Here is a 10,682-nt window from a genome sequence, read left to right on the forward strand (position 1 = left end):
TTTGGAGGCTGGGATGTCCAAGATCAAATTGTCAGGGTGTTCAGCTTCTGGGGAGGGTCCTCTTCCCAGTTTGTAGTTGGCAACTTCTTGCCGTGTCCTGGCGTGGTGGAAGGGACAAGTGAGCTCTCTGGAGTGTGATTAGAAAGGCACCAATCCCACTCATGAGCCCTCCACTCTCATGAACTAAGCACCTCACAGTGATCCCATCTACTAAAATCATCATATTTGGAGGTTAGGATTCAACAGATGCATTTTGGGTGGACACACATACCCAGACAATAGCACTCTCCTACAGTCTCTGGAGGAAGTATAGCCCTGCCCCTACCTTGATTTCAGACCAAGGAAACTGATTTCAGGCTCTGACTCCAGACTGTGAGAGAAGAAATGTGTGTTGATTTATTTAAGCCTCAATTTTTTGGTAATTTGACACAGTGATCATAGGAAAGTCACACAGGCTGGGATGTGAGTCTCATGTTATCAAGGGTCCCCACATGCTGCTGCCTGTTGTGTGGGGACAATCAGCACTTCCCAGGGACAGGAACTCTCTCAGGGTTGTTGTCTGTGTGGACGCACCTTTCCAGGAAATCACCACTGAAGGAGAGGACTGAAAGAATGAGATGCTGATGTAGACTGTGCTTCAACCTGGCAAACCTGTCCACCCATGACTTTGTCACCATGTGATCATGATTGTCCTACCAGAATGTCATGTGTGTGATGCTGGGCCAGAGACTGGGAACAGAATCCATCCTTGACTTTTATATCCTTACTTTCCTCAAGCATAATTCCAGGTTTCAAAAATACTGTGAAAGAGAAATTTTAGGGAGAGCTCTACAGTCCAGGAATCCCAAATCTGACAGCAACCAAATATTCCCAGATGACCCCACAACAGGCACTTCCAAAGAACAAAGAAACTCTTTATCCCCACTGGAAAACTTAAATAAAGGACAAGGGTCTTTTGGCAAAATATCCTCCCCGAATCTTGCTCAAAAAGCACTTGGGATCTTAAAACCTTTGTGGAAAAGAGTAGTGTCCACGTGAGAACATCATCCTTTGTCTCAGATTCCTGACTCTTTGGTCTGAGGAGTCAGGAGAATCATCATCCCTGCATCTCCTCAGACAGCACAGCTGCCCTCTCCCTCAGGGTTCTGACACACTCAGGATGTAGGTTAACATACTGTGTCTCTCCCACAGTAATACACGACCATGTGCTCAGATCTCAGACGGCTCAGCTCCATTTAGGCTGTGTCGTGGATGTGTCGCTGGTCATGGTGACTCTGCCCTGGAACTTCTGTGCATAGCTTGTGCCACCACTGCTTGGGTAGATCCATCCCATTACTCAAGCCCTTGTCCAGGGGCCTGTCACACTCTCTTCATATAGTAGCTGGTGAAGGTGTATCCAGATGCCTTGCAGAAGACCTTCTATGATGCCCTCCAGGCTTCCTCACCTCAGCCCCAGACTGCACCATGTGCACCTGGGAGTGGACACTTGTGGAGAGGAGACATGAATGTGTGGAATCCTCCTTCACTGCTCCTGTTTCCCTGCTCAACCCAGGGACTGGGGAGCCGCTAACTTGTAGCCACTGCCACCCGGAAGAGTGTTTTCCAGCTCCAGTCCATGGTGAGGGGCTGTGCTCTCCGTGCTTCTGTAGGGGATGGGGCGGTTGTTGGGTGATGCTCTCAGGAAACAGACATATCTATATGTACCTCAATAGACCCTGATCATTTGCATATTCATGAAGCAGCATACTTCACAGCTGAATTTGTGGCCCAATCTGAGAACGAGCAGACAGATGATACAGCGACCATGTTCAACAAGATGAGGAGGGTCGTAGTCTTAATCTTTGTTTTAAGATGTGTGTCTCCTGCCGTGTCCAGAACTGTGTGCAGACCCTAAGGAACAAGCCCCCACAGGACATGCTTCTCACTGTGAACCCACCTGAACCTGTTCTGGACTTTGATATCTGAATGTCTTATTCTTGGGATCAGAGATTCTGACAAAATTTTGCAAACCTTGAACTAAAAACACCATCTTTGTCATTCAGATTGTCACTATTAAGATATCTAGGGGCTGGCCCTGTGGCATAGTGGTTAAGTTCACATCTCCGCTTCGGTGCCCTGGGTTTCAAAGGTTGGGTGCGGATCTACACACTGCTCATCAAGCCATGTGTTGCAGCGTCCTGCATACAAAATAGAGGAAGATGGGCATAGACGTTAGCTCAGAGTCAATCTTCCTCACCAGAAAAAAAAAAAATATATATATATCTAGAAGTCCTGGAAACCTCCTTTTTTATTTGATTTTCCTTTTCTTATTGTGTTTAGTAAATTCTCCCAATAGAATCAGATATTTAAAGACACTTCAAAAATGCTTGCCTAAATATTTTTTTTGTTTGTTTTTGAAAAAACAGAAACCCAGACTTGAGAGGAAAGCCCCAGCCCCTTGGCACCTGCTCCTGAGGCTGGAACCCTGTGCTGGGTAGTCTTGAGCGACTCCTGCCGTCCAACCCCTGCCCTGCAGGAAGGGTCTTGTCTGGACTCACAGGGCATTTACGTCTCAGCGTCTCTTGTCCAATATTAATGGCCATGCACAGGCTTCAGAATGCTGCTTCCTGGGGCACTGAGAACACCATCTGGAGCATGAGCCAGGGACGGGGCTGAGGACAGACGTGGACATAGTGATCCTTGGCCACCCTCATCTGATCACCCTCCTCTGACCACCTTTATCTGATCACCCTCAATACCTTACCACCCTCATCTGTTCACCCTCCATATCTGATGACCCACAATATCTGATCCCCCTCATATCTAATCACTCTCACCTGATCACCCTCATCTGACCACCCTCATATCTGATTGGGTTCCCCATTCCCCTCCACCCCAGTGATGTCTGACCTCCAGGCCAGCCTTCAGCCAGAATCCCGTTACACGGGTTAAACCAGGATGCCCCAGCTCTGATGATTCCTCTTAGTAGTTTCCATCCACTGCCCCCTCCTGCCTCTTGGCTGTTAATCCCACTGGCCGCTCCTGCTTTCGTGTTTGAGCCCAATCAACACCCCTCGTGCAGTAGGCACTACACCTATCATGATGACCCCTTGCAATAAAGTCTGCCTTACCACCTTCAACAAGTGACATGAATGATTTTTCGTCTGGCAGGATCAGATGGGCAGCCCCAATGCCCCCTGACCTCCAGCCCTTTCTCTGGACGCTGGCTGAGAACAGCAGAGGATGGTGGGCTAGCTTCTCCAGCTCAGCCAGGAAGGACACCTTGGGACAAGGACAGTCTGTGTGAGACACTCACCTTGCACACCAGCCCTGTGCCAGTTTCTGCAGGTCTGGGCGCCTGCTCTGTGAGGTGCCACAGGCAGAGGGATCCCCCCCGACAAGGATTCAGCTTGTCCTGTGAGCGTCAGCAGGGCCCCTGGGGAGCGGGCCCTCAGGCTCGCTTTAGTGTGTGTGGGAAAGAGCAGATTTTCTACATGGGGGTCTGGAGCCCCATCTTTGTACTAAGGCCTGTGCTTCTGTGTGCGACCACTCCCCTTCCGTGAAGGGCCACATAACAGTGGACTCTCAGGAGAGCGAGGGTCTGTCTCTAGTGAGGGACAGGCACATGAGGAGTCAACATATCCAAGAGCATCAGGATCACAGCAAAGCCAGACTCCTCCCCCAATAGCTCCCCTCACCCTAACCTGCTACTGCTGGCCCATTAGCATAGCTAAAATCTGCAGACCTGACCCTGCCAACTGTTGGCAAGTGTGCAATGACACCCCCGTAGCAAAGGGCACACCAGCACCAAACTCTTGGTTTCTAATACCATTCCACAACAAAAGAAAACAGAATTACCTAGAGAAATGGCTAGTTCTAGGGCTTGGAAAGGAATATGAAACATGAGGCTGGAGCATCATGTCGTTGAGGGAATAAAGAATTGTTCAGAAAACATATCACAGGGGAATTTCAAAAGCATCTAGGATCCAACCACAAAATGCCCCCAAAGGGTACCAAAGTATCTATACTGATACTAAAAAATGAAGAAAAGAAACACATGAAGGGAGGGGACCAATCTCCCACAGAGAAGAATTCGAAGTAGCTGATGCAATTCCCCCTTCAGGATGGAGCTGAAGCCCCAGCCCTTAACGGTGGCCTCACACAGGGACTTGGGAGAGCTTCTGGATGTCCTCGGATTTGTGGACAAGATTTTACAAATGAGACCAAAAATATGTTCTCTGAAAAAAAATTGATAAATAGAATGCATCACAATCAGAAATGTTTGTTCTGTGAAAGGCAGAATTATAGGAATCTAAAGGCAAGCCAGAGACAGAAAGATACATTCTCAAATAGCATATTTGGTACAGACTTGTACTGTGAATACACAAGGATACTCACAACTGATCAGAAGAAAACAGACCACTCAATTAAAAATGGACCAAATGCCTGAACTTTATCAAAGAAGTAACACAGATGGAAAATAAGCCGATGAAAAGATGCTCAACATCATAAGTCACTAGGGAATTGCAAATTAAAACAAGGAGATACCACTACCCACCTATTAGCATGGTGGGAATCTAAAACACTGACAGCACCAAATGCTGGAGAGGATGTGGAGCAACAGGAACTCTCACCCAGGGGAAGGGGTGCAACAGGGCAGAAGCACCTGGATGGGGTTTTAGCACTTTCCTGTGGAGGTACACCTAGACTTCTCACCTGATGGAGCAGTTCTAATCTTTGGTAGTCACCCCAGTCATTTAAATATTTAGGTTCATACAAAAACCTGCAGGGGAATGCTGCCATCTGCAATATTCACGGAGATTCTCCTCACCCACTACATTTTGTTCACAGGGTGATTATTGAGTGGAGAATCCCCCATAAAGTACATGTACACATGATTCTGTTGGTCATTTCCTCAATGTCTTACCCCTGTTTCCTAAGAAAGCCTTGAACCTAACTGTCCCTGTCACCTCCTCAGCCCAGCACAGCTGCCCTCTCCCTCAGGGTTTCTGATACGCTCAGGATGTGATTTATCACACTGCGTCTCTCCCACAGTAATACACGGCTGTGTCCTCAGACCTTGGACTGCTCAGCTCCATGTAAGCTGTGCTCGTGGACATGTCACTGGTCATGGTGACTCTGCCCTGGAGCTTCTGTGCATAGTCTGTGCCACCACTGTTTGGGTTGATCCGTACCATCCAGTCATGCCCTTGTCCAGGGGTGTGTTGCACCCGGTGCATGAAGTACTCAGTGAAGGTGTATCCAGATGCCTTGCAGGAGACTTTGACTGATGCCCCAGGCTTCCTCACCTCAGCCACAGACTACACCAGCTGCACCTGGGAGTGGACACCTGTGGAGAGGAGACGCGAGTGGATGGAATCCCCCTTCACTGTTCCTGGTCTCCTCCTCACCCCAGGGACTGGGAAGCCCCTTACCTGTATCCACAGCCACCAAGAGGAGGATTCCCCAGCTCTGGTCCATGGTGAGGGGCTGTGCTCTTGGTGCCTCTGTTGGGCGGGGGTGGGTGCTGAGTGATCTCTCAGGGTACAGACACATCCATATTTAACCTAGTACTCGTCCACTTATTTGTATGTTCCTGAGGCTAAATATTTCATAGTCAAGACTTGTCTTAACCCGAGAGAAGAAGATCCGTGACACAGGGACCATGCTCAGTGGGATGCTGGGAGCCCAAGTCCTAATCCTTGTGTGAGGATATGTGTCCCCTGCCATGTCCCCAAACTCTGCGGACAGAGCTCCTCCCAACGAGGAATAACCCCCCGCATGACATGATCCTCATTGTGAACCCACCTTTGAATGGAACAGAGTCCACCTGAACCTGTTCTGGGCTCTGATGTCTGAAGATCTTATTCCTGGGATCAGTGTGTCTCCCAAAACGCTGCTCTCATTGAATTCATAAAACCATCCCGGTCTTCCAGCTCCTTACACTTAAGATATCTAGAAACCCTAGAAATGCCCCCTTAGAGTGTGGTCTCACTGAGTCAGGTAAACGCTTCCAGCAGATCTGGTTATTTATAGACCTCAGCAGTCTTTGGTGTGGGGTACGAGGTGGTGTGGGATGTGGGGGATGTGGATGTAGGATGTGGTCAGTTACGGAGTGGTGTGAGTGTGTTGGGTTCGTGCGGTGGTGGTGTGGGGCCCACAGGGGTGTGGGATGTGGGGTGGGGTTGGGTATTGGGTGTGTGAGTGGCCTGGGGCACACAGTTGCGTGGGGAAAGGGTGGTGTGTTCAGGTGGCCCAATGGCCGCATGGCAGGTGTAGTGCCAGCTTACGGGGCCAGCCCCACATTCGTGCTGCCCCTGCTCACCCAGAGAGGCTCACAGATTCCTGGCATGGTGGGGTCGCTGTGCCTTCCAGCCGCGGTCCCCACGTGTCCCGAGGGAGGGAACATCCTGAGCTGCTGGACGGATGCCAGCGTATGGTGCCCTAGTGCCCTCCTGGTCTGGCAGGTCGAGCAGGGGTGTCCCTCGGTGGGAGGTCTGGCTGAGATTTGGGCGGCTTGGTTTGGTTTCATGGACTGATGGACTTGGACAAGAGCCTTGTGGTGGTGACCGCTGCCGAGTCAGGGAAGCATGTGGGATTGTGGGCCGTTTCTGTGCCTGTCTCCCCAGTGGGTTTGGATTCCGGCTGGACTGCTGTAGGAATCACCACACCCCTGGGATATGGCGCTGTTCAAAATCCTGGGGACAGCGTCACTACCTCGTGAGGGCAGGGCAGTGGCTTGGGCTGTGGGGACAGAGGTTTTAATGGGTCCTGAGACACTGTGGCCATAATCATATGTAGAAGAGCAATAACACAGTGACACAGACCCACCCTTTAACCCCTCTGAGAGGTGGCGTGGGTGGGGGCCTGGGAGGTAGAGGCGGACCTGTGGACAGAGGCAGAGATCAAGAGGGGCTGGGGTGGGCTCAGCAGGCAAGTGGCCTCCTGGGAGCACGGGGAGACTCAGGTGCAGGTGCAGGGGAGGACTCGGTGTCTCTTCTGCCTGACCCCACATCCCCCCTGCTCCTCCTGCCTGAGGGTCCCTGCTGGGGCACCCAGAGCCCTGTGAGGGGGCAAGTGCCATAGTGCTGTCCTCCAGAGGGGCAAGGGGGTTCCCAGAGCGGCTGCAGTGAGGTCTGCTGGCCAGAGAGCTGCGTCTGCTGCTTCGGACAGGATTCCAGAGCTCCCAATTTGTCCTGTGTCTTCAGGGGGCCAGCAGGCGGCCTGGGGCCGCCCTCCCCAGGCCCAAAGTGCTGGATGCCTAGGTGAGTGTGGTGCTCGGCCTGCATCCTTTGAGTCGGCTGTGGGGACTGCGGTTGTCCTGTGGAAGGGATGAGCTGTGAGGGCTGCAGGGATGGCCTCTGCCACCTGGGATTCTCATAGCCTGGGCTCTGAGTTCATTGGGCCCTTGCTGTCCATGGCAGGCGTTCACTCACTGACCGTCAGGGGCCTTCCACGTGAGTTAAGTGGTGGAAACAGGTTTTTTCAGTCACTACTGACGATAGGGACAGGGTGATCATGATCTGCATCTGGCTTTGCACAGAGAACATGATTGTGTCAGAGGGAGAGTGAGGGGCCTGGAGGTCGGAGCAGGGCTCCCGTGAGGGATCAGAATGGGTGGTCTGTGTAGACCCCACGAGGCCGCCGAGTCCGCTGGCCGGAATGAAGAGTCCGTTCCTGTCCTCACAGAGACTGGGGTCCCAGGCCCATCTTTCCTGGTGTTTCTGTCTCCGAGGAGCGGGTCTCAGTTCTGGATGGAGACGCTCCTGTGTTGTGGTGACACACGCACCTCAAAGGGAAGAGGCAGGATCTCAGAAAATGCTCTGAGGATGGGGCCAGGCTGTCAGGTGTCAGCTGTAACCCACAGCTGATTTTCCTGGCAGCGCTGAGATTTCTCAGGCCGGCCTTTTAGGGGGGCCAGGGTCTTCCTGGGGATGTAGGCTTGAGGTGCGGTAGTCTCTTGGTGCAGGGGTCTGGATGGACTCCCCTGGCCTGGGCTCTGGGACTTCAGTGTGCACGCACGGGCACAGCATGGCTGTCATGGGATGCCTCAGGTTCTAGCCTTCAGGGTTTCAGGACTTTGGGTGGGGGCGTTGTATGTGGATTGGGCTGTGAGCAGGACCTTGGAGGGGTTTGCTGAGGGGCTCCCAGGGCTGAGGGCAGGCAGGGATGACCCGCAAGCCCTTGAGGGAAAAGTTGTCACCAAGACGGATGACAGCTCCACTGTGGGTGTGCCATGTATTTGTAGTGTGACGAACATGTCCCAGCCCTGGGGTCTCTCAGCTGCCGCTGCATTCTCCGGGGGCGGGCGCCTGGTTAGAGGCTGGGTCCTCAGTGTGGGATTGGGCAGGAGGTGTGGGTGGGCCAGTTCCTCGGAGGGGTTTTCCCTGGAGGCCACTCTCTGCAGTGGATACCTAGCACGGTGGGCCTCCTGGCCATGACCTTAGCGAGACACCACTCAACTGAGAGCCTGCACAACCCCGCTCCTCAGGGAGACGCCCCTAGAGCCCTCTCAGGTCAGGCCAGGAACGGGACCCACCTGCCCCAGGATCGGTAGCAGACTTGAGGTGCTCTCACCCTGCATGAACGCTGCCTCCCCTCACATTGGTCGAACTCCTATACAGCTGAGCACAGGCCCAGCTCCAGCGTCCACTCCTGTCAGCCTCCCCAAGGGCCTCTGGTGTCCTTTGGGGAGCTTGACCTCTGAGGGTTTGCCCGGGACAGGCTCTGTCCTTCCTGACTCCTTTGTCCAGTGGTGTTGAGAGCCACGGTGCTTTCTGTCAACTTGCTGGGCTCTGTGCCTGTGGCTGTGGGTCAGTGTGGTCACCGCAGAGTGCTTTGAAGCCCCCATGAGGGTGAAGGCTGTGCCTGGACACGAGCCCATGGGCTGAGTGGTTAGGGGCGGCCCTGGAGGCTCAGGGTCTGGCTTCTGAGCCCGGGGAGCACTGCATCCTCGACTTGAGGACCCACGGACCCCAGCAGGTTTTTGCTGCAGGGTCTGTCACTGTGGTAGTAATCAGAGTAGCTATCATAGTAACACAGTAGGAAGGACTTTGACAAAAATCCCTGTGTGTGGCAGGATGGGCCCCACCCTGCAGGAGCCTCCTGGCCCACGTGTCCAGGGGGCCCGTCCACCCAGGTGCCCAGTGCATCTGTCTCCTCCATGATCGTGTGCAGGTGGGGTGGTCAGGCTGCCACGATCAGCTCTTATTTCTCCAAGAAGCACGTGGGTGACCCCCCCCACTGAAGGGGTGGGCAGAAGCAAGCCTTCATGGGAGGGTCCCCAGGGCTTGGGGCACCCCAAGTCCTTTTAGGGTCCAGGCAGAGCTGGGCAAAGGCAGCTGTCCCAGAGGACGGCCCCATCTCCTGCTGGTGGTCTCACACAGGCTCGGGGTCCGTGTCTGGATCCGGCCGAGGACTGGCCTTGGGGAGGGTGTCCATCCCTGGAAGGTCCTTTTGTCTGAGTGTGCGGCGAGGGTCCTCAGTGGGCCCCCTGGGGACGTCGGGTTCATCCCAGGTCTACAGGGCTGCTGGGCTCTGGGGTGGGCGGTCCAGCCAGGTGAGTCCCAGGGCCGTGGGCACATGGGTCCACCCCTTCTCCTGAAAGTAACATTTCCAAAATCAAATTCAATCATCTTTTCCTGAAGCGGAACCCCTGCCACCTTTCTGGTACACAGAGGGCCGAGCCCCAATTCTCTTGGGGCAGGGCATGTGGAACTGGTGGTGCTGGATGTGGGGTGCTGTGGGGTACTGGGTCGTTAGGCGTGGGTTTGTTTACGGTATGAGGTAGTGTGGGATGTGGGGGATGTTGGTACAGAGTGGCGTGGGGTGTTGGGTTTTTGTGGTGTGGGTGGTGTGGGGCGCAGAGTGGCGTGGGATACGGTGGTGTGTCCAGGTGGCCCAATGTCCACAGGGCAGGTGTAGTGCCAGCTCGTGAGGGTAGCCCCTTCTTGTGTTGTTCCCACCCAGCCAGGGGACACAGAGGGTTCTAGCAGAGTGGGGTCTGTGTGCCTTCCAACTGTGGCCCCCACCTGTTCTGAGGGAGGGAGTTTCCCGAGCTGCTGGACAGATGCCAGTGGACGGTGGTCTGGGACCGTCCTGGTCTGAGAGGTCCAGCAGAGGTGCCCCTCGAAAGGAGGTGTGACTGAGATTTGGGCAGCTTTTGCTCGATGGGTTCACGAACTGATGGACTTGGACAGGAGCCTGGTGGTGGTGACCACCACGGAGCCGGGGAAGTGTGGGGGGTTGTGGGCCGTCCTGTCCAGTTGCCCCCAAGGGTTTGGGTTCTGGCGGCACCACTGTGGGAGTCACCACACCCCTGGGATGTGGCCCCGTTTAGAATCCTGGGGGCATCGTCACTGCCTCGGGAGGACAGGGCTGAGGCTGGGGCTGCAGTGATGCGGTTTTTGATGGGTGCTGTGACACTGTGGCCACAATAACTAGAACCAGAATGGTAATCCCACAGCGACACAGACCCACCCCCAAACCCCTCCAAGGGGCAAGGTGGTTGGGAATTGGGGGTGGAGGTGCTGACCTGTGGACGAAGGCAGAGGCCAGGAGACCAGAGGCAGCAGCAGGCAAGGGTCATTATTCTTGCTGCCGCGGACCCTGTGACTCCGGCTCCAAATTGTGCTCCAGGTCCTGTGAGGACCACTGAGGGAACGGCAGAAGGCTTAGCTCCTCCTGGACACAGGCCTCTGGCT

General features: G+C 54.1%; 1 pseudogene; it reads right to left on the reverse strand.

Moving 5' to 3' along the window:
• Nucleotides 1–5,012: 5,012 nt before the first annotated feature.
• Nucleotides 5,013–5,460, reverse strand: LOC131421208 (immunoglobulin heavy variable 1-2-like; annotated as a pseudogene).
• Nucleotides 5,461–10,682: the final 5,222 nt, after the last annotated feature.

The sequence above is a fragment of the Diceros bicornis genome, chromosome 24, assembly GCF_020826845.1.
Source record: "Diceros bicornis minor isolate mBicDic1 chromosome 24, mDicBic1.mat.cur, whole genome shotgun sequence".
In the NCBI taxonomy this organism is placed as follows: Eukaryota; Metazoa; Chordata; class Mammalia; order Perissodactyla; family Rhinocerotidae; genus Diceros; species Diceros bicornis.